The sequence below is a fragment of the Panthera leo genome, chromosome E1 (genome assembly GCF_018350215.1).
Source record: "Panthera leo isolate Ple1 chromosome E1, P.leo_Ple1_pat1.1, whole genome shotgun sequence".
Classification (NCBI taxonomy): Eukaryota; Metazoa; Chordata; class Mammalia; order Carnivora; family Felidae; genus Panthera; species Panthera leo.
The window spans coordinates 8,311,526-8,334,435 of NC_056692.1; positions in this window are offsets into that span (position 1 = coordinate 8,311,526).

A 22,910-nucleotide genomic window follows, 5' to 3' on the forward strand; every position below is an offset into this window, starting at 1 on the left:
TTCCAGGCGGGCTGCGCTCAGAGGTCTGGCTCCGGGAACCATCTGTAAGGTCTACATCCCAAAAGGGAGAGGCCGCAGTAAAGGGAGATCCAAAGAGTGAAGTCATGAAATGGATTTAAAGAAAGGAAACTTCGGGCCAAAGGCCGTCTCAACGGTGCAGATCTATTCGAATAGGTAATACTCTCCCTAGAATAGAAGCCCCCCCTTCCTTACATTATTTGACACAAGGGAGCACAAAGAACGGGCGAAGGTACATTGATCCCACTTCAGCCCCTGAGACGATTGGAAAAATGACCTAATGGTGATTTCCTATCCCTGCTTTGCATGACAATTTGACTCTGAAAACATCAGAAAATAACGAACGTGACCGTGCCAATTGCAAGCAGGAGGGCAGTGCGCTGACTGCTGTCTTTGGGATCTTTCCGCGGCTTTCTGTGGCTGGAGGGCGACTTCTGAGCGAGTCCACAGGCCCCCGCAGAGGACACTGGGGCTCAAAACCAGGCCCCAGGCGGGATATTCGGAGGAGGATCCCAATGTCCCAGAGCCGGGAGGAGACCAGAGCGTCCTGGAGCCACAGTTTAGACCCGTGTGTGTCAGAAACGATCTTCCTGGAGATAAGAAGGCGCAGTGACCAATGCTTGGTCTTGGGGTACAAAAGGCACCGCTCAAGTCCTGCTATTGTCTCTGGAGTGGAGCGCAAGTCCCCTAACAGCATCCAAGATACACGCAGCCCGCGTAGACAAGGGCTCTCCTGGGATCTCGGACCTGGAAGAAATCTCAGCTTCCACCGAATGTCACTTCCTCCGATTTTAAAGGGAGCTGTGTGCCCAGAAAAGGGGCATTAAATCCAGGGAAATTCTGGGAATGGCACCAAAGCGGGGGAGGGAGGGGGGCGGGTAACTGGGAGAACCGCATTCACCTGAGGCTGGACCGGCGATCACAGGGGGGTTAGTGGAAGACAGGGCCCCGTAAAGCGTCTGGAAGGAGGAAGACACAAAATGAACTGGAAACCCTGGCAGAACCTGAACAATGGGAGACTGGTTGTAAACTTTCCTCATTTGTATGCAGGCGGCCTTGCGCTTTTTCTTGTGGGAGAGGAAAATGTATGCACTTTGAAGGTTTAGTTGCTCTGGGGGACAAGACGAAATCACTTGGGGGCTATCAGGGACCATGCGGTTTCCCCTGTTCATGCCCCCAGTGCCTAGTAGAGGGGCTCACCCATACGGCTCTTATGGCAGAAGGTGACTATAATTTTTTTTTTTATGTTTATTTACTTTGGAGAAAGGGGGGAGGGGCAGAGAGAGCAAGAGAGGCCGAGAGAGGGAGGGAGACACAGAATCTGAAGCAGGATCCAGGTTCCGAGCTGTCAGCACAGAGCCCCCCTCGAGGCTCAAACTCACCAACCGTGAGATCGCGACGCTAGCCAAGGTCGGGCACTCAACGGACTGAGCCACCCAGGCACCCCCAGAAAAGTGAATTTCCAGGACCTGGTCTGGGGACAAGAACACTGATCCTGGAGCGGGTGGTGGTGGGGCCCTAAGCTAGACCTTTCAGAAGGACCCAAGCCACCTTCCTTCCACTTTTGGATTCTCAGAGGAGGCAGCCCAAGGGGAGAGCGATGGGCCTCCAGAGTTCTGGACGAAGCAGGATAAGAGTCCTGGGTTTTGTGGGTATCAGATCCTGTGCTTAGGTTGAATAAATCATATGTAAATCTCCGGGCCAGCACGACCTAATAATCAGACCTCGTCAACTCCATCCCCAACGGGGGTTTGCTTGTTTCTGTTTTCAGCAAGGAAGGGGAACGCCTGAATATTCTCTGGAAGCCTGTAGAATTTCCTCCCAGGCGTCTGCCCTTCAGGCCCAAGCTCCCTCCCTCCGGGCTGCACACTTTGAAGAGTCCCGGGCTTGAGCAGGAAGCCCTCCATTCTGTGTAGCAGGGGGGGGAGGGGTGTGGGCCAGGGCTCTCCCCCTCCCTTGCCTGGGGGGATTAAGTCCTCTATTGTCCCTGGCCTGATGGCCCCAGCATTTGCATACATCAAGTCCTGGGGGCTGGGAATAGAGACGCAGGCTGCACCTGCCGCCCCGGTTCCGAGGGCCGACCCCAGTCGGGACCTTCCAGGTAATTCCATTGGGGTCATCTCAGATTCGGGAATCCGGGCCTGGGAGTGCGGGACACGGGCGCGCGCCCACGTCCCCCGACGGCTGAAAGTGGTCAGAGGTCTGGGAAACGCACAGGCTTTGAATCCTTGGCGCTCTTTTAAACAGGCCTTTATGTGGAGAGCCTTCCAACCTCCTAAGCCTCATTGAACTTGAAAAGCTACAAGCTTCCTTTCTTTCCGGAGACCCTCTGGCCTCTGCGCTTATCTCTTTCATCGAAGCCATTGTTAGGGGCTGCATTAGTGGGAACCCGGATCCTTCAGAGGAGGCGCGGTATCATATCACAGATGTACAAATGGTGAAACAAAGGGTCTGAACAGGACAGAGGGGAGGGCGGGGGGTGGGCAGGGTCACGTCTGAGAGCCTTCAGGCCAGGCCCTCGCTTCTCTGCATAAATAACATTTTCAAGTTTACAAATCACTTACAAACATAGAGTGTGCTTTCCTGCTCAGAGCAACTAGTGTTTCCATTTGACAGATGGTGACACGGACCGGCCAAGGGGACCCGAGGGGACCTCGCCCATCCGTGAGGCGGCCAGGTACACACGTACATCACGCGGAGGGATGCGGGGTCAACGTTTCATCAGGCTCTTCTCTGAAGCAGGTCTCGGCCACAGGGCTCCCCTATGTATCGTTCTGGAATACTTTTATATTATGAATAATTCACAGAATACTATTCTGGCGAATCAAGGAAAAGAATTGAACACGGGAGGTAGCTGAAGCCGGGGGAGGGGGGTGCTGATTAACTGCACCCTAAGAGACATTAGCAAATGAATGGTTTTATTCAAGTGTGCCCAGATGACCTTCAGTGGGGTTGTCCTAAGTCACAAGAGGAAGCTTCTGCCTGTTTCCAGCTGGTATCCTGCCTTTTTCCCCCTGCGGCTTTTTTCCCTTCCCCAGCCCCGGGCACTCCAACATTTGTTCTCCAAGATCAGGAAGGGTCAGAACACCAATCCCTGGCCGTTGTTGGCTAATTGACCTCATTTGATTGTCATTGGGCTCGCCCTGTGTGTCTGTCAAACATATTTGCATTTTTTTACACCCCCCCCTTTCTTTTTTAAATCGAGGTGTAATTTACAAAGAGCAACCTCACCCTTTTAAGGTGAGACAGTTCTGTGAGCTTTCATCAAGTCGGACTAATTTCTAACCACCACCTCGGTCTAGGTACAGAACTCATAATTCCCTACTGCCCCGTTGTGGTCAACCCCCTGCCCCACCCACAAAGGCCCCATGGTGTGGGCTTGTCTAGAATACCATAAATATGGAGTCATTCAGTATTCGCTTTTTTGGGGTTGGGCTTCTTTTGTTCAACATAATGCTTCTGAGATGGATCCGTGCTGCTGAGTGCCTCGGGATTTCATTGCTTTTTATTGGTGGATGGTTCTTTATTGGAAGGCAGCACGGCATTTGAACCTTCATTGGCACACCATGATCTCCCAAAAGCCTGCGGTTCTCACCGGCATTCTCTCTTGGCGTTATATACTCTGTTACGGGTTTGGGTAGATGTAGAAGGACGTCGATCCACCATTAAGTACCATCTAGACGATTTTCACTGCCCTAAAAATCCTCTATGCTCCGCCCTTTCATCCCTGCCAATCCCTGCAACCGCTGATCTGCGTAGTTCTGCCTTTTCCAGAATGTCGTCTAGTTGGTGTCATACAGGATGCATCCTTTTCTGACTGGCTTCTTACACTTAGTCGTATGCATTTAAGGTTCCTCCGTGTCTTTTCACGGCTTGATAGCTCATTTTGTCGTGGCACGCAATAATAGTCCGTTCTTGGGATGCACCATGGTTTATCCATTCACCCATTGAGTAACATTTCGGTTGCTGGCAAGTTTTTCTTATCCTGTTATTATGGGAAACGTCAAACACATATAAAAGTACACATAGAACAGAAGATGATAGTGAATTCTATCACCTGACTTCAGAAATGATCAATACATGCCCAATCTTGTCTATGTAGACCCCTAGTCACTTATCTCTGGACCCTGGGTAATTTGGAGCAAATTCCAGACATCAACCACCTATAAATCAGTTATAAATATTTCAATATCTAGCTCTAAAGATAGGATCTTTACAAACATAATCATAATACCACTGTCACCCTAAAAAGGATACAATGAATTGTTAATATATCAAATTACCTTAGATGTCTTAGAAGACAATCACATTGTCTTCCACAATTTTTTAAAGATAATTTTGTTTGAGTCTTGGTCCAAATAAGGTCCAGACATCCCATGTGGGGGATATGTCTCCTCAAGTTCAAAGATTCTCCTTCCAAATCTTTCTTTCATCTTGCGAATTTGTGTTGAAGGGATCAGGGTATCTGTCCTGTAGAATTTCCCATAGCGCCATTTAACAAGGGGCTTGCATTTTCTGTAAATGAGCAGTTACATTCAGAGGGACGAGTCTAACCTGAATCCAAATTAATTCATTAGTGTTGGCAAAACAGTGCTACTCGAATCTTCTCATTCTTTCTTCATTCATCAGCTGGAATATTCCTACAAAGATCATGGATTCCTCATTAATTACTTAATTACCCAGTGCTACAAGTCATAGATATATAAAAAAAAAAGGCAAGATAAATGCTTGATTATTCTCTTTCGCATACAGATTTTGAAAAGTAATGTGGAATTCACAGAATATTCCAAAGGTGACCAGTTTCTTTAGTATCATTTGAACTTGGGACTTTATACATATTACACACACTGCAATCCGTTACTGATGGATTGGGCATGATGCTGAAATTGTCCCATCCTTGGCCAGTGGGAGCCTCTTCAAATTGGTTCTAGAATCCTTTCAACCAGGCCCTAGTGAATTTTTTCAGCTTTTTTTTTTTTTTTTCTGGCACAACCTGACGCCCCCATCTTGGGAATTTTATGTCAGTATCACACGATTACTATAGCTTAGTAATATAGTTTGAAATCAGGAAGCATGAAATCTCCAGCTTTGTTCTCTCTCAAGATGGCTGTGCCTATTCGGGGTCTTTCGTGGTTCCGTATGAACGTTAGTGTTGAGTTTTACAGTGCTTTGTGTATTTTGGACAACAGTCCTTTATCAAATATGACTCTTGGCAAATACGTCCTCCCAGCTGGGCTTGTCTTTCTACTCTCCAGACAGTATCTTTCGTGGAGCAGAAATCTTTAATTCTAATGAAGTCTACCTTATCAATTCTTTCTCCCGCGGGTTGTGCCTTTGGTATTGTAGCTAGAAAGTCATCCCCCAAACCCAGGGTCATCTAGATTTTTCCTCCACGTATCTTCTGGGAGTTTTGTCATTGCGACATGTACATTTAGGTCTGTGATCCATTTTGAGTCAACGTGACGTTGCATCTTAAACTTTTAACTTCCATGGACGGACAGAATCTTGTCGTCCAGTTCCATTTTAGGACTCAGTCGTAGGTTTCAGAAATGTTCCCTGTGTTTGTGGAACCTGGTTGTTTTTTCAGCCCCTGGGGGCGAGGGGATGGTCAGGGCACCACAATTAGGACACCACAATCTTGTCCAGTCGCATAATTCAGGAACGTGGGGTCATCCTTGATACTTCTCTCTCTGGCACATCTAACTCATTACCAAGTTTAGTGGATTTTGACCCTAAATACTCCTTGAATCTGTCTGCTAAACCAAGGTTGGAAGGAATGGCTCTGGTGGCCTGAGCTGAATCACGAGCTTTACTTCGAGATCAAAGACCTCTTCGTGTCCTCCTGGCCTTTTCCCCGAACCCCACACCCTAACCCCACCTCCCCACAGCCTTCCATACAGGCGGAGAGAAAAAGTGAGAAGAAATCTAAGCAAGTAGGAAGGTCCTTCTAGTTCAGTTAAGACGGGCTTGCCGATGTCTACCGTCCGTCCTTGCCTTTTCGTCTAGGTTTTATTCAGATTCCCTTTTTTTCTCAGTAAATTACCACACACCTGCCCAATCCAGAAACAGGGGTCCATCTATCTTTCTATTTTTCCTATTTCCAAAGTGCTATCTAAAAAAAATTCTAAACACTTACCCCAAAAAGTTGAAAGGATGAGAAAATCAGCATTTGTAAAAAGTCACCATATTTGCTCTTATCGGCCTCTTTATTTTTGGCTGACCCATTTTAAAGCGAATTGCAGACATCACACCCTTTCGCACTTAAATACCTCAGCATGAATCTCCTAAAAAAAAATCCTTGTCTGTTCCTTTATTTTTTAATGTTTATTTATTTATTTTGAGAGACAGTGGGAGTAGGGGAGAGGCAGAAGGAGAGGAAGAGAGAGAGAGAGACAGACAGAGAGAGAGAGAATCTTAAGCTCAGCATGGAGCCCGACACAGGGCTCGATCTCAAGACCCTGGGATCATGACCTGGGCAGAAATCAAGAGTCTGATGCTCAACCGACTGGGCCACCCAGGCGCCCTAGACATCCTTCTCCGTTCTATGATATGATTATTCTGCTTAAGAAAGTCAATGCAAATCCTCTCACATCACCTAATACCAATCCATTTGCAGATTTCCCCAAATATCTTTTTTTTCCCCCCCAGTGATCCAGGATCTGGTAAACATTCACACATTTGGTTGTTAGTCTCTTTAGTCTTTTTTTTTTAACCTGGAAGTGTCCTCCTACTTACTTATTTTTATTTTCTTTACTTTGCGTTCGTGAAGAGAATAGGCCACTTGTCTTACAGAATGTTCCAAATCTTGGATTTGTCAGGTCGATTTACCTGTTATCATTTAACTTTTTCTTCTATCCACTTGTTTCCCGCAAACAGAAAGGTAACACCTAAAGGGATGCTTAGTTTCAAGTTAAGCATTTTTTTTAAGTTTATTTATTTTTGAGAGAGAGAGAAAAAGAGGGCAGGGGTGGGGGAGAGAGGGGCAGAGAGAGAGAGGGGAGCAGAGAGAGACAGGGGGGCAGAGCATCTGAAGCAGGCTCTGTGCTGACAGCAGAGAGCCTGATGTGGGGCTTGAAATCACGAACAGTGAGATCATGACCTGAGCCTAAGTCAGATGCTTAACCGACTGAGCCACCCAGGCGCCCCCTCCCAATGATGATTTTAAAATTCTATTACTGGGGTGCCTGGGTGGCTCAGTCGGCTAAGTATCTGACTTTAGCCCAGGTCACGATCTCATGGTTCATGAGTTCAAGCCCTGCGTTGGGCTCTGGGCTCACAACTCGGGGCCTGGAGTCTGCTTTGGATTCTGTGTCTCCCTCTCTCTCTGCCCCACCCCCACCGTGCTGTCTCTCCGTGCTTTCCCAGAGGGCTTGTTAAAATACAGATTTCTCGGGGCACCTGGGTAGCTCAGTCGGTTAAGCCTCCGGCACTGATGGAATGGAGCCTGCTTGGAATTCTCTGTCCCTCTCTCTCTCTGCCCCTGTCTCTCTCTCAAAATAAATGAACGAACCGACACATAAATAAAGCTTTAAAAATAAAGTGAAATACATATTCCTGGACCCCACCCCACCCCACCGATTTCTGATTCAGGTGGTCTGGGAGAAAGAAGTGGGGGAATGCGCATTTCTATCAAGTTTCGAGGTGACGCTACGATATTGCGGGTTGGGGGGGACGCGTGCAGAGAAGCTTTATTTTAGAGAAAGCTTAGGGTGGAAAGAAGCTCCAGGGATGGCCCGAGAGGGTGAATTTGCCTTTTATCAGGAAAGAGGCTAATGCCTCCTACTATACAGAGATGAGGGGCATTTCTTGTCTCTTGGTCCAGTGTTCTCAGGACACCCCATCTGTCCTGGACACTGCCACCGAGGACTCACAGCATTGCCAAAGCCAAGTTAACTGAACTTGAAGTCAGGAAATCGGCCGAGGCTTTTTTTTTTTTTTTTTAAATCACTTTGAGAACTACAGAGGAAGCTGAGGAAGGAAGGCAGGTTTGGGAAGCCAGAGAAGCCGCCACGAATCGCGCAAGCCCCCGACGTCCCGAGGAAGGCGCGTCAAGTCGGTAGTGGCTCTAATTTTCCTCCCCCCGGATGCTTTGGTTACGTGTGGCTCTGAAGGTTATAAACGTGGATGAGATCTGACCCCACTTCTCAAGGGGCATCCAGTCCAGCTGGAAGGCAGACATAGGAATGGGACAGGAAGAGACATGCCAGAGACACAGGTGACTCGCGGTCAGCACACAGGGGCGGGAAAGGTGGGCTCCCACCCAGGAAGGCACAGAAGACAGAATGTGACTCCTCTCTGCTTGGGCGTTTTCGATGTGCGATGGCGTTTGATTTAATCCTCCAGTCACCCTCGTGGGCTCAGTTATCTGCAAATCTTACACCAGCGTCGGATCTCTCCATAGTAGGAGGGGCCCTTAGAGGTGCAAAAGTAATTAAAGGAAAGCGGTGAACCCCTTCGGTGGCTGAACTTGAACTTTCATTATTCTCGTGCAGCCTCGGGCTCATACAGAAGTGAGCTGTTTTATTATACCTTAGACCTGTGTATTTGACTTCGACTTCCCTGAGCTGAAGACAGGACAAAACCACCCCGAAAACCTGGCACAGCTCCCCACGGCCACCTCCCCTCTCTCCAACCCCCAAAGGGGCACCTTTATCTCTGGGAACACGGATGCACTCCCATCCACCCTTGGGCTCCGCCGATGCTCCCTCTACCAACACGAGGGTCCGAGGACTTAGCGGATGCCTCTTTCCCGTGGTCGCCATCAGGAACTCTTTAGACAAAGGCGTCAGATAAAGTTGAGTCTACAGGCGATCAGCCGAGAGGGGAGGCATGGGCCGGCCCAGAGGGACAGGGGTTATCACTGGGTGACCTGAATGAAGGGCGGGGCAAACGCAGCCTGGAGGCATTTACCTGGCTTATTCTGGGAATGATCATGAGTTCCAACCCCCTAACCTGGAGTGAGGAGCTGAGAATACTGCCCCCCCCATTCTGATTTGAATGCACCCCAATCGTGCCCATTTCACAGATGAGGAAAACGAGGCTTCTTCTCCCCACCCCCCCCACCCCCACCCCCGCCTGGGTCACACAGCTGGGTCCGGTCACCACAGCACTCTGCTTCCCAGGGAAACGGAGGTCCCCTGAGTGGACAGCTCAGAAGGTTTCTATTGGCTCTGCTCCTTAATTCCCGGTTTTCCTCGCCAATGACCTTCCGAAAGCATGATTCCTGTGCCCTTTAGCTCTTCAAAATGAATAACGAAGTGATCGCAGCCACCTAACGACTGCTACGTCCCTGAAAAACTGGTGCAGAGCTCAAGACTTGGCATTGCTTATTTATTTTTTTTTTTAATGTTTCTTTTCGAAAGAGAGAGACAGTGGGGAGGGGACAGACAGAGAGAGGGAGACGCAGAATCCGAATGCAGGCTCCGGACTCAGAGCTGTCAGCACGGAGCCCGATGGGGGGGCTCGAACCCACGAACCGTGAGATCGTGACCTGAGCCAAAGGGGGACCCTTCACGGACTGAGCCCCCCAGGCGCCCCTTACAATGCTCCCTCGTACCCGTGCACACACGCGCACACACCCATGTGCACACTCAAGTACGCACATACCTGCTACTCACTGGGTGGAATCCTGCATCGGGCTGTGGGCCCAGCCATGCTGTCCACGTGCCTTTCCTTTGAATGTTTCCGTGGCTCCTCCCAGGACAACTTGCTCAAAGCCTCCTTTGTCTCCGCCTCGCACGTCTGCCTCTGTGCATCCGCTTTGCACGTGGGAGGTCCTCCCGGATGCATGCTTTCTCATCCTTCAGCGACGCCTCTGAAGCGTCACCTCCTCCGGGGAGCCTTCCTCTTCTAATAACAGGGATGATGCGTGTGCCCGGGGCTTCACCCTCCCCGGCAAGGCTTGTCCCAACTGGAACCTCCCCTATTCGTTCTTCACAATGGCCTTTCAGGTCGCCTCACCGGGCTAGCCTCGGCTTCATAAACTCCTGTCACCAGTTAGAGAAACGAGGTGCCTCACGTATCCCTTTCAGCAGGAACGCAAGATTTGTCAAAATCGAACCATTAGAATAAGGTCATTTGAAGGGGAAAAAAAAAAAATCTCAGGTGTTGAAGCAAACCATTTCCAGCCCCGGAGTCACAGAGCTGCTCAGGTATAAATGATGCCAGATTTGGTTCAGACTCGTGGAAATTTTTTATTCTGTAGGAGTTAAAAAACAGTAATAATAAAAAACCTTTTTTTTTTTTCTTTTCTGGCATTCGGAGGCGGTGCGGATGCGGGGAGACGGAGAAAACACAGGAAATGTAAAGGATTCTGGAATTTGAAATGTGCAGGGGAGACAAGTGACTTCCCCGAATCAAAGCAGAAGGGGGTGGCGGGAAGTGAAATTAAATGGACCACCTGCAGAAAATGGGGACCAGAGGAAAAACACCCCCGTTGGCACCCGTGGAAACCACACGTTTCTAGAAGCTTCCGTCAGTGGGTCGTTAAACCTGCAGACCCGCTACTTTTCAAGGTTTGGGTGTTTTGGCAGAGCGGTGGCGGGAAGGACGCCAGGGCACAGGCACCCGGGCTGAGTGCTCGCGTCTGATTCCTGGCAAACACCTTCACTCCTACGTGCAAGATCTGGTGGGTGTTAAGGAGGAAAAGCACTTGGGTCAAGCAAAGGAAGTCAGTTGCCCTTCCAGAGCCGAGCCTCACACACCACACCGGCTTATTTGCCGAGGGCTAAGAGAGATGTCCACACCGGTGAAAACCCCCCCAAGATGAAAGAGAAATCGAACCGGGGCCTTGGCCGCCCCTGTCCATTCGCAAGAATTATTTGGGCTTCGTAGTGTGTTATCTGGTCCCTGTGCTTGTATTTCCCCGTTGGGCTCAACGTGACCCTTATTTGCCAAAGGAGACGGTTGAACCTCAGAGAGTGGAGGTCATGTCCCAAGATACTAGGATTAAAAGTAATTAAATAATTAATGAAGAGTTCGTTTTTGTTTTTGATTTTCTTGAAACGTTGCTTTATTTTTGAGAGACCGAGAGAGGCAGAGCATGAGTGGGGCAGGGAGGGGGTGGGGGGTTGCGAAGAAAGAGAGGGAGACCATCTTCAGCAGGTTCCAGGCGCTGAGCTGTCAGCACGGAGCCCGACGCGGGGCTCGAACTCACGGACTCGGAGATCATGACCTGAGCCGAAGTCGGATGCTCAACCGACTGAGCCACCTGGTCGCCCCCAAAATAATTAAATATCTGAATAAAAATTTTAAAGACACTCTAATCGAAAGTTAACGCCTGGGTATTTATTAAACGCTCCCTATGCAGCAGGCGCTATGCTAAGAACTTGGTCTACGTGATCTCAACGATGGGCCACGAAATCGTCCTTGTTGCTTGTACCATCAAAGTCTTGAATCCCCTTCCTCAGCTTCTGGGCATCGTTTGACAACCGCCTTCCCTCTTGGGTGATGTCCCTTCATGCTTAGAATAAAATCCAAAGTCCTTAATACAGTAACCAAGGCTTACTTACCATCTGATGATGGTAAGTTTGTGCTGTGAAGCTCTTTCTTCTGTCCGGGCCTTCCTATTGGCTCTTCCCTCTCTCCCCAACCCCCCCCCCAACCCCCTCCAAACACCATAATAATCACTAATATCAATTCATCTTTTGGGTCTCCGAGTAAATATCGCATCTTTAAAAGGGGTCTTTCCTAACCTTCCTGTTCTAAACTGGGTTTCCCTTTTGTGAGCTCTGCAAACACCTTTGGAGCATTTCTACATTGGTGATTATTTATTTGCTGCGTTGGGTCTGTCCTATCGGTCCCTTTGAGGCCAGGGATGGGAGTCTTTTGTACACCTCTGTATCCTTACTACCTAGCGGTACCTGGCGCGTAGCAGGTATTTAACAGCTGCTAACAGAACAAGCAAAAACAACATTTTGAAGGGTATTCTAAAAGCAGAAGTTTGCATTATTGGGCTAAGTGTGTGTGTGTGTGTGTGTGTGTGTGTGTGTGTATCATATATAGTTTCTCAACTTTTGGAATCTCAACTTTTCTACCGGTCTCTCTTTCGGACTTTTAGAGTTAACCTTACGGACAAAGCGTGGAAGGTATTGTGGAGGCTGTGGGAGCGGTTAATGTCAACAGCTTTGACACAGCAAAGATAAGGGTGTGGCTGGTGGAAGTTAGGTAGTGGAATTTGGGACAGAGAAGAGGGTGGGACTATCCTGACCTCCCTAGGTGGGGTGTCAACACACACTGTCCAACGTCGATTTACTGAGAAATAGAGGTTTACGTAGCTTCTTCAAGATTAAATGAAGCCATAACAGAACCAAATGTAAAAACATGCGTGTCAATTATTGGAGATGGAGAGTGAGATCCTAAGTGCTTACATAGTCATCTTCCATATTACAGGCTAGCCATCTAAAATGGTCAAATCAAAAAACGGAGTTATCCGGCTTCTTATCTACGGCTCTGAAGTCACCATAAAAAGAACTAAAAACTAAAGATATGAATAAAGTTCGTCCTTGGGCAGTGGGATCCTTGGCTTTCGTCACGGGCTCTTCTGTGCTATTTTAACCGTACACGTCTTGGGTTGCCCCAGGAGGAAACCTTAAGCCGGGTCTTGGAGGTGAGTTTTCCACCGGGAGCTGCAAGGAACACCTGCAAAAGTGGGGGAGGAACGATTCAAGGAAGAAAAAGAACCAGTAAAGACTGGGGTTATTAAACCAGCTCCTGCAGTGGGCAATTGAACCTATTGCCAGGGCAGAACTGGCAAAGAGAATAACACAAACACACCCAAGAAGCAAGGGAGCTGGGGGTGGGGGTGGGGGGAAGGGTCGTTTATACTTTGATCCCTAACAGTCATTGGCTGAGGGCTGCTCTTGGATTTTGCTAATTTCCCAGCACTTCTGGCTCACGAAACAGGAGGGGACAGAGCAGCCTGCTGTGGTTCTAGAACGAAAGGTACAGAGATGTAGACACCACCAGTCAGCGGTCATGGAGACCAGCAAAGAGGAGGAGGACCCAAGGAGCCGAGGGGGACACTGACAGCATCTGCTATAGTGGCCATTCGTGCATATCACTTTGATACAAAAGCGAACATGAAGGGGTGCCCGGGAGGCTCAGTTGGTTAAGCGTCTGACTCTCGATTTTGGCTTGGGTCATGATCTTCCGGTTCGTGAGTTCAAGCCCCACATCCTTCCTTGGGATTCTCTCTCTCACTCCTTCTCTCTCTGCCCTCCGTGGCTTTCTCTCTCTCTCTCTCAAAATAAATAAATAAACTAAAAAACATTTTTTTAATGAACATAAAGTAGCAAAATGTGTTTTTAAAATTTTTGCATCCACACAAAGGAATGAGCATCAGCTCTGTATCAGAAACTGTGCTAAACAGATCCATTTATATTGTCTCACTGAATTCTTACTAAACCCCTGTTGTATCTATGGTTATTTCTTTCCCATGAGATCAAGGAAGTTCATAGAATCTTTGCAAATGTTGAAGACATCTTTAGCTTCTAACGTAAGTCATTATATATAAATACAAACAAATATTGAATAGGACTGAGGCCAAAGCTGACTGTAAGTTTTCTAACAGAAAATTCTAATGATTTAAAAAACAAGAAGACAAAAAAAGGACACTGAGAATTATTGGAGAATCAAGAGACGATCACTCTGCCTTGGAAGATGTTGAATTGGAGGTTGGTGGGGGGTGGGAGGAGATTCATCAGGAATAGCCCTCCGGCTACTGTGACCAGAGAGCTGATGATTGGTACAAGGGTCTGATCTGCAGTACAGAGATCCCTCCACCTGGAATTGCTTACCCCCATCTTCGTTTTCCTGTCTAGCTCATTCCTTCACACTATTTAGATTTATGCTGAAAGCTCTCACCCTTGGAAAGAACTCTATGCCAACTGGAAGAACGTACCCCAACCCCATACTTCCCCCGCTCCTCTGAGCCATCTTGAGGGAAACAATGACCTCTGGTCAAGGGAAAGAGCCCGCCTAAGGAGAGTCAGGAAACAAATTCACCGTCTTCCTTCTTGCCGGTACCTCCCCGTCTCTGTTTCCCACTGGCTATCCCCAATCAGAAGATAACGGGCATGCACCTCCATTGATGTAGCCCAGACACATCAGTGCCCTGCAATGCAAATTAGAGTGTGTATCCCCAGGGGTGTGGTGGATTGCTTGTAAGAATGGTCCCAACCTTCCACCTCTCTGTGTCTCCAGGGGCTTAGAAATTTGACTTTGCAGCTCCCCCCTCCCCCTCAAAAAGTTGAGTCTGTTTCCTTCTTTCTTGGATCTGAGTTCATGGACTTGCTTTGACCATTACGATCTGATGAAAGAGATAGTGTGCCATTTCGAAGCCTGAGCCTCGAGAGACCTCACATACTCCCCCGTGCTCTCTCGGAACACTTTCTGCTACTTTGAGAGCTAGCCTTGACAACCTGCTGGGAGACGAGAGACCGTGTGGAGCAGAGACGTGCCATTTCATTGGAGGCCACTGTAGACAACCTGGTCCTCAGCTAACACGGCAGCTGGTTGCGGATGCCCGCGTGGCCCCAGCCAGCCAAGACCGGAAGAGTTGCCCATCCGAGCTCGGCTCAAACTGCTGCCTTCAGAATCGTGGGCTAAATACACATGCACTGCTTTAAGCCCTGTTGGGGTGGTTTGACATTCAACATTTGAGTACTAGACGACCAATAGGGCACGCTGCTCCAAGAGTATTTGTGAAAATGAACAACATAGCTTTATCATATTTACTTCCACCGAACAAATAGAAACATATTGTGTCTCCCAATGTAGATAACTGTTTTTGTGGGCATTTGAAAGTTATAGCACGTTTTTAATGGTTTCAGTGTGGTCCTCCACCGGGACGTGAAGCCATTGCTTTGGAGTGCTGAACAGCTTCGGCTCAAACCCACCCCTCTCCACACTTAGGTTGAGATTATTACCGAAGTTAGGAAAACAGATTTCTTTTTTTTGTTGTTGTTAATTTTTTTTAAGCTTATTTATTCTTGAAAGAGACAGAGACAGCATGAGACGGGGAGGGGGGAGAGACAGAGGGAGAGAGAGACTCCCAAGCAGGCTCCGCACCACCAGCTCAGAGCCCGATGCGGGGCTCGATCTCATGAGACCGTGCGATCATGACCTAGGCCAAGACCAAGAGTCAGACGCCTGACTGACTGAGCCACCCCGGTGCCCCCAAGAAGTTATGAAAATAGATTTCTGAAGATGATAAATAAGAAAAGATAAAGATAAAGAAATGAGCTTTGGGGCATGCCCACAGCTAAGGACATAGAGCAGGAAGAGAAACGATGTCAAGCCAGGGATTGCCTTCAGATACTCATTTCTTTTATCTGTTACTTTGACTTACCTGGTCGCTGGGCTGAAAGGATCTGCCTGTTGATTTCCTGAGTCACACCATTTTCGGAAGGGCTTAAAGCATCCAGAATTATAACTCTTATATTTGCACTGAGGGATCCATGCAGAATAAATTGAAAGGGTGGCACGAAAGCATCTTTAACCCGTGTCGGCTATACGAAGTTTGAGTTAGCATCTATGCATGGATGGAAAAGAGTCCCAAATCCATACTTTTCTCTTGGTCTTCACTTCGAGACCCCCTCTGTTGCAGGATTCACTTCCCGGGGCTGGAGAGAGAGGTTGCATCTGAACGAAGCCAAAATGTCTGGATGAGAAATGAAGTAATGGAGTCAATCATTCACATGCTGGGTCTCCATGCCAAACATCTGCACATTTGGAAGCATTTGGGCAATTAACCGTTGTTCACTTTTCGTCTACAAATGCTGGCAGATGTAGCCCCAACCCAAGACATGGAGAGGCCGTGCAGATCACTTTGCCATTTCAGTTTTGTGCAGTCCAACCTCATGAGGTCTGTGGCCACATGCAATCCCTCCTAGAATGTTAAGCTCGGAAGGAAAGTCATATGAAATCTAGCGTAACTCTTTTCTTTGATAGATAAAGAGACTGAAGGTCCAGAGAAAAAGTGTGTCTTAGCTAAGGGGACACAGCTACTTGAAGAATTATCCAGATTTAGACACCAGGCATCTTGCCTTCTGCTATGCTTGCATCCATTTTTCCACTCTCTGTCTTATTTAAAGGCAAGAGAACAATGCTCAATGCACGCATAAATGAGATAGAAATAACCCTTGTTGTCACTGACTTGAGTAGGTACATTTATTTGCACAACGTTTTATGGCTTATCCTGTGCCTTAACAAATGCCTCATTTTGGACCATCACAACAATACCTATGGCAGTCAGAGCAACTCCCTGTATCCTTAATTATGGATGCAATTAAATGATGACAAATGTCAAAGTTGGCACTAGAGACCAGATCTTTTCCCAGCTTTTGTTATTTTTTTTTAATTTTTTTTAAACATTTTTATTTATTTTTGAGACAGGGAGAGACAGAGCATGAACAGGGGAGGGTCAGAGAGAGGGAGACACAGAATCTGAAGCAGGCTCCAGGCTCCGAGCTGTCAGCACAGAGCCCGACGCGGGGCTCGAACTCACGGACCGTGAGATCATGACCTGAGCCGAAGTCGGCCACTTAACTGACTGAGCCACCCAGGCGCCCCTGTTCTTTTTTTTAAATGTTTATTTAGTTTTGAGAGAGAGACAGAGTGAGAATGCGGGAGAGGCAGAGACAAAGGGAGACACAGAATCCGAAGCAGGCTCCAGCCTCCCAGCTGTCAGCACAGTGCCCAATGCGAGGCTCGAACTCATGAGCTGCGAGATCATGACCTGAGCCAAAGTCAGATGTTTACCCGATGAGCCACCCAAGTGCCCTGCATTTATTCTTTTAAACATCTGTTGAGTGCCAACTGCATACCAGATACTACATAGGAGCACTTTTGTACCTTGTGTCTTAATTCCAGTAATAGGTGCATCTCCTCTGTATCAGCCAGTTTGGGCTAAATCGTACTGCAATAACAAACAACTTTAAATACCTATGGCTTAAAATATCAAGATTTCATTTTGACTCATGCTCTCTCTTGGCTCTGCTCAGCAGCAGCATCCTCACCAGGATTCAGGCTAATGAAGTAACCAAGTGTCCTGGGCACCGTGTTTCCTTGATAGCCACCAGAACTGATCTTAGAGACGTGAGTTCTGAGTTCTGGGGGGGGGGGGGGGAAGAAAGCAAACAACAAAAAAAACAAAAAAAACAAAAAAAAAGGAATGGGCAGCCCAGGGATCGAAAGGGAAGCCATTGTAAGAGCCCTGCAAAAGATGATTTCATTAGTTACAACTGTAGGAACAGAAAACTGACTGGTTGCATTTCAAACAAGGGAAAAAGGAACCATTGTTTTGTGTGAGCTGGGCTGGGTATTGGATTCTGAATTCTTTGTTATATCCCCTGGCAAGAATTCAGCTGGCCTCTTACTTCTTCCTGTCAAACCCTGAAATGGACTACAGCCTTTGAACTAAAATGCTGTACATCCAACCCAAGACTCAGACAGCTCTGAAAATGTTCACTGCTCAGCAGCCGATTTTAAATCGTTCTTGCCCTTGGCTATTTTAAATCATCTCCCCACCATCACCCTGGAACACATTAGACAACTTTATTGCCACATTCCTTGCCAATTTAATTTTTGTAAATCATATTCTAGTGCTTTAGATTTCCTCATGTAACCGAGAGATTTTTTTTTTTTTCACGTGAGCTGTTGAATCAAACCGTTGAGTCCAGGGCTTGCTGGGATCATGGCACTCCATCCTCAAGAGGGGACAGACACAGTTGTTAGCTGACTTCCCTGGTATGTTTTGGTGGATTTGGATGCTGTTCATGATTATCGTGATGACTGTGGTAAGCTGACACGAGTGATTCTGTGGAATCTGAACTCTTGTGTGCCCCATGTTGGCCCAAATGAGAGCAGAGCCCATATTAGAACACGGATATGGTATTAAGACACTTTGAATGGATTTATTTGTTAACTCCTAAACTCAGAGTTTTTCTTTTGTAAATTTTCTTTTCATCTCCTTGCTTACTACAGGTGTACTCGTGCCTTCATATTGATTTTTAAGGACTTTCCAGAACAAGTCAATGAACAACAACTTGACTGAGTATTCTTTTTTTTTTTAATGTTTATTTATTTTTGAGAGAGAGAGAGAGACAGAGCGTGACAGGGGAGGGGCAGAGAGAGGGAGACACAGAATCTGAGGCAGGCTCCAGGCTCTGAGCTGTCAGCGCAGAGCCTGACGCGGGGCTCGAACTCACGAACCGTGAGATCGTGACCTGAGCCAAAGTCAGATGCTTAACCAAATGAGCCACCCAGGCACCCCATAACTCCATCTTCATTTAAAACTTCTGCTCATCGGGGCGCCTGGGTGGCTTGGTCGGTTGAGCGTCCGACTTCAGCTCAGGTCATGATCTCACGCTCCGTGGGTTCGAGCCCCGCATCGGGCTCTGTGCTGACAGCTCGGAGCCTGGAGCCTGCTTCCGATTCTGTGTCTCCCTTTCTCTGACCCTCCCCCATTCATGCTCTGTCTCTCTCTGTCTCAAAAATAAATAAACGTTTAAAAAAAAAAAAATTTAAAAAAAAAAAACTTCTGCTCATCAAAAGATACTATTAAGAAAATAAGTAGATGAGGCACAGTCTGGGAAAAGACTTGCATTACGTAAGTCTGACCAAAAGACTCTTACCCAAAACATATAAAGATACCCTATAATAAACAATAAAATATGAACAGCCCAATTAAAGATTTGAAGACCATTCACAAAAGAAAATATAGGAGCAGTTAATATTACTTGTTATCAAGGAAATGCATATTAAATTATGATATACATTTCATAACCATTAAAATAATTATAATGAATAATGATAGCAAATTGGTAAAACATGGAACGATTGGAATTTGCATACAGGGTTAGTGGGAGTATAACATGGTTTGAATCCTTTGTATAACTGTTTGACAGTTTCTCAAAATTTGAAACATGTTACTTCTGGGGAACCTGGGTGGCTCAGTCAGTTAAGCCTCTGACTTCGGCTCAGGTCACGATCTCATGGTTCATGAGTTCGAGCCCCACGTCGGGCTCTGCGCTGACATCTCGGAGCCTGGAGCCTGCTTCGGATTCTGTGTCTCCCTCTCTCTGCCCTTCCCCTGCTAGTGCTCTGTCTCTCTCTCAAAAATAAACAAACATTAAAAATTTTTTTAATTAAAAAAAAACGTGACTTCTAATTTTGTATGGCTAACTGAACCCCTACCAGACCAAGTCTTTTATAAATAGCAAGTATAAACTCTGGACAAATTATAAAATACACAACTACCTGAAGGCCCTAGAGATGAACAAAAGCTGAGATTCTGATTCAACACTTAGAAGATAAAAATGGTGTGAGAGAAAGTTACGTTTTTGGGGTGGGGGTGACACTTTCTACGTCTGGGAAACTCTTACAGTAAGGGTCACCTGGCATAGCTAAAATTCCAATAGTCTTTCTACCTAAAGAACCAAAGGATAGAAATTGAGGTAACCACAGCCCCTGAAAAGTGAGGAGGGATCCCGGAAAGTAAACAGCTAGAGAACAACAGCATCAACCTTTCCATATAAACTCTGCCAAAACTTTGGCTAACTTCTTTTCCTAAATTATTTTTTTATTTTTAGAGAAAGTGCACGAGCAGCAGGGAGGGACAGAAAGAGAGAGAGAGAGAGAGAACCTTGAGCAAGTTCCACACTCAGCATGGAGCCCGATGGGGGGCTCAACATGGGACTTGATCCCACGACCCTAGGATCATGACCTGAGACAAAATCAAGAGTCTGACTCTCGAGTGACGGAGCCACCCAGGTGCCCCAACTTTGACTAACTTCCGAACTGTATATGTCAGAGACAAGCCCTAAGCAGACCAACTAAAGATACAAGAACTGAGCTGAGATTTGAGTTGCTACTCAAGAGACCGTTTGCGTGGCGAATCCAATCAAGTTAATTACTGATTAAACAAACAAAGACAGTTAATCAACAATCTCAGGAGGAATATTTTAGAATCCAGGGTCACTATAACATTACATTCACAATATTCAAGATACTATACAAAAGTACTCAGTATACCAAGAACCAGGAAGTGTGACCCAATCTCAATGTAAAAGAATATCTAGATCAATCCTAAAATGACCCAGATGCTGGAATTAGGAGACAAGGATTTTAAAGCAGATATTGTACCTACAAGCAGTGCCATGAAGGAAAATATGGTTACCACACACCAAGAGAGGAGAAATCTCAGGAGAAAAATAGATAATATAACAAAGAATCAAATTGGGAAAATTAGGCAAAATGCTACCCTCTTTACTGTCAATTCCACTCTTAGAGATTTATCCAGGATAAATAAAAACTTACGTATTTACAGAACAATTTTCACCGGAGGCTTATAGGTAATTGCTCAAAACTGGAAAAATTCAGAATGTCCGTATTATGAGACATTGAATAAACGAATTGTGGTATATTTGTATTCATAAAACATACTACCGCTCAGCAATTAAAAAGTAATGAACTACGAGTTCTTGAAAACACAGGGCTAAATCTCAAAGGTGTTATTTTGAGCCAGAGAAACCAGATGCACAATGATCACATATCTATGATATCGAAGAATACGAAAAGCTAATCTGTGGTGATACATTGAAGAATGTTTATCAGGTTATGAAAATGTTACAATTTTCTTTATATCGATTTAAAAACTCATCAAATACATGATCTGTACATTTCGCTATGGGTTACTGTAACTGAAAAGATTCTAGAATGGGATTCAGTGAGAATCCTATTCAGGTAGGAAATGACAGCTTGCTTTGTTGTTGTTGTTGTTGTTGTTGTTGTTTTCTTTTGTTTTATTTTTTGTTGTTTCTTCTTCACATCATACCACTATGGACCAACTCCAAGCCTCTCCCTTTCACAACAGGGAGGGGCTCCTGGGTGGCTCAGTGAGTTGAGCGTCCGACTCTTGATTTCAGCTCACGTCGTGATCCTAGGGTCGTGGGATTGAGCCCCACATTGGGCTCTGGGCTGAGCATGGGGCCTGCTTGAGATTCTTTCTCTCTCTCCCTCTGCCCTTTTCCTCCTCCACTCTCTCTCTCTCTCTCTAAAATAAAATTAAAAAAAAAAGTAGTAGAATGGTTTTCCAGAATGCTCCCTCTTTGCTTACTACAACATTGTATTATTCTCTTGGGAATCGGGGGAGGGGGATTTTTTTCAGATTCTTTTATCTTCCTTAGCTTTGGTTCAAATTTAATTGTATTTGGCAGAATTTCCTTACGGCATATGGGTACCACCTTGCCTTCCTTCTTCCCCATCATTTTCCTCCTCCTTTTTTTTTTTTTTTTTAATCCTTATGGTCAAGAAAAGTATCTTCACTTAAATTATCTGCTGGTTTTTGTGCCCCTGTCTTCCTTAAGCCATTTGGGTCCACTGTTTGGAGCGTCTGCCTTGCTCATTTTCATGACAACAGTCTTCGTTTCTTGCTCTGGTGAGAAACGTTCACCTATTCCTGTCCCCACACCGTCAACTTCGTGGGTAAAGGATTCTTCAGAGACGCCTGTAAATACCAGTGACCATTTGATTCGACAGTCTTAAAATATTTGTTGGGAGAAGCATGTGACAACTACAGTAAGTGGCAGAGGATTAAAAGGCAAGGAGTGTACAGATAATTAAATGACCCTGAGACCTGATTTATGAAACACCGTTGATGATATTAAGACAAACCACATTTCTTTCCCGAACACCATTTCTAGGATGGCATAAAGCCGAAGGATGCTTATGGCCGAACCCCCCTGTCCCCACCGCAGAGACCAAGCTTGTATGAGGTGTCTCTCTTAATCTTTCTCCTTCTGCTTCTTATTCATAGTGGCTATGAATGAAAGGAAAAAAAAGAAAGAATAAAGAAAAACAAAGGGTAAATGGGATTTTTCTGATGCCTGCAAACAAAGTCAGCCCTTGGTTTTCGTGTTTTAAAAAAAAAAAAATCAGCCTAGAGAAGTAGAAACTAGTTAGGATTCTAGTACAGTAAAGACAAAACTGGAGAGCGGAAAATAGGCAGACGTTGGTTGAAGGGTACCGACTTCCAGTTATAAGATAAATCGGTTCCGGGGATCTGTTGCACAGCACGGTGGTTGTAGCTAACAACACTGTGTTATCTACAGGAAAACCTTGGATTGCGAGTAACTTGTTCTGCGAGGGTCCCACATGAAGAGCAAACATTTCTAATGAATCTGAACTTGGGAAACGAGCGATGTCTTGCAATAGAGTAGTATTTGACGTCGAAAGTCACAGGATCGCAACTGAACCAATGGTTCTTCTCTTCCTCTCTCTCTCTCTCACTGCAGGATTGTGGGTGATCGTCTCCCATGTTTGGATGCTCGGTCTCGGGCTGAGGTGTTTGGCAGAAATCCACGATTTTTCAGAAGGTTGGAAGGTGCCCACAACTGGCACTGGTGAATTTTTTGTCGCTTCAAAGCACCTGTGGACAGTCCTTTGCTTTTCTTTTTTTTTTTTTTTTTTTTTTTTTTACATTTGTTTATTTTTGAGAGACAGAGAGAGACAGAGCACAAGGGGGGGAGGGGCAGAGAGAGAAGGAGACACAGAATCCGAAGCAGGCTCCAGGCTCCGAGCTGTTGGCACAGAGCCCTACGCAGGGCTCGAACCCACGGACCATGAGATCTTGACCTGAGCTGAAGTCAGACGCTCAACCGACTGAGCCACCCAGGGGTCCCGTCCTTTGCTTTTCCGTACAAGAGTGAACTTAGGAATGCTTTGCTCCATTCTAGGTCGTTGGATAGGTTCCTTGTTAAAGTTGCACGAAAGAAAAACGTTCCGTTGAGCCAAGAGATAGCAACGATTCCCTTAGTGATAGTGAAAGTCGTCCTACACTATAACCCTCCTCTCTCGTCTCCCACAGATCAGCCACGAAGGTTTTCAAAGGT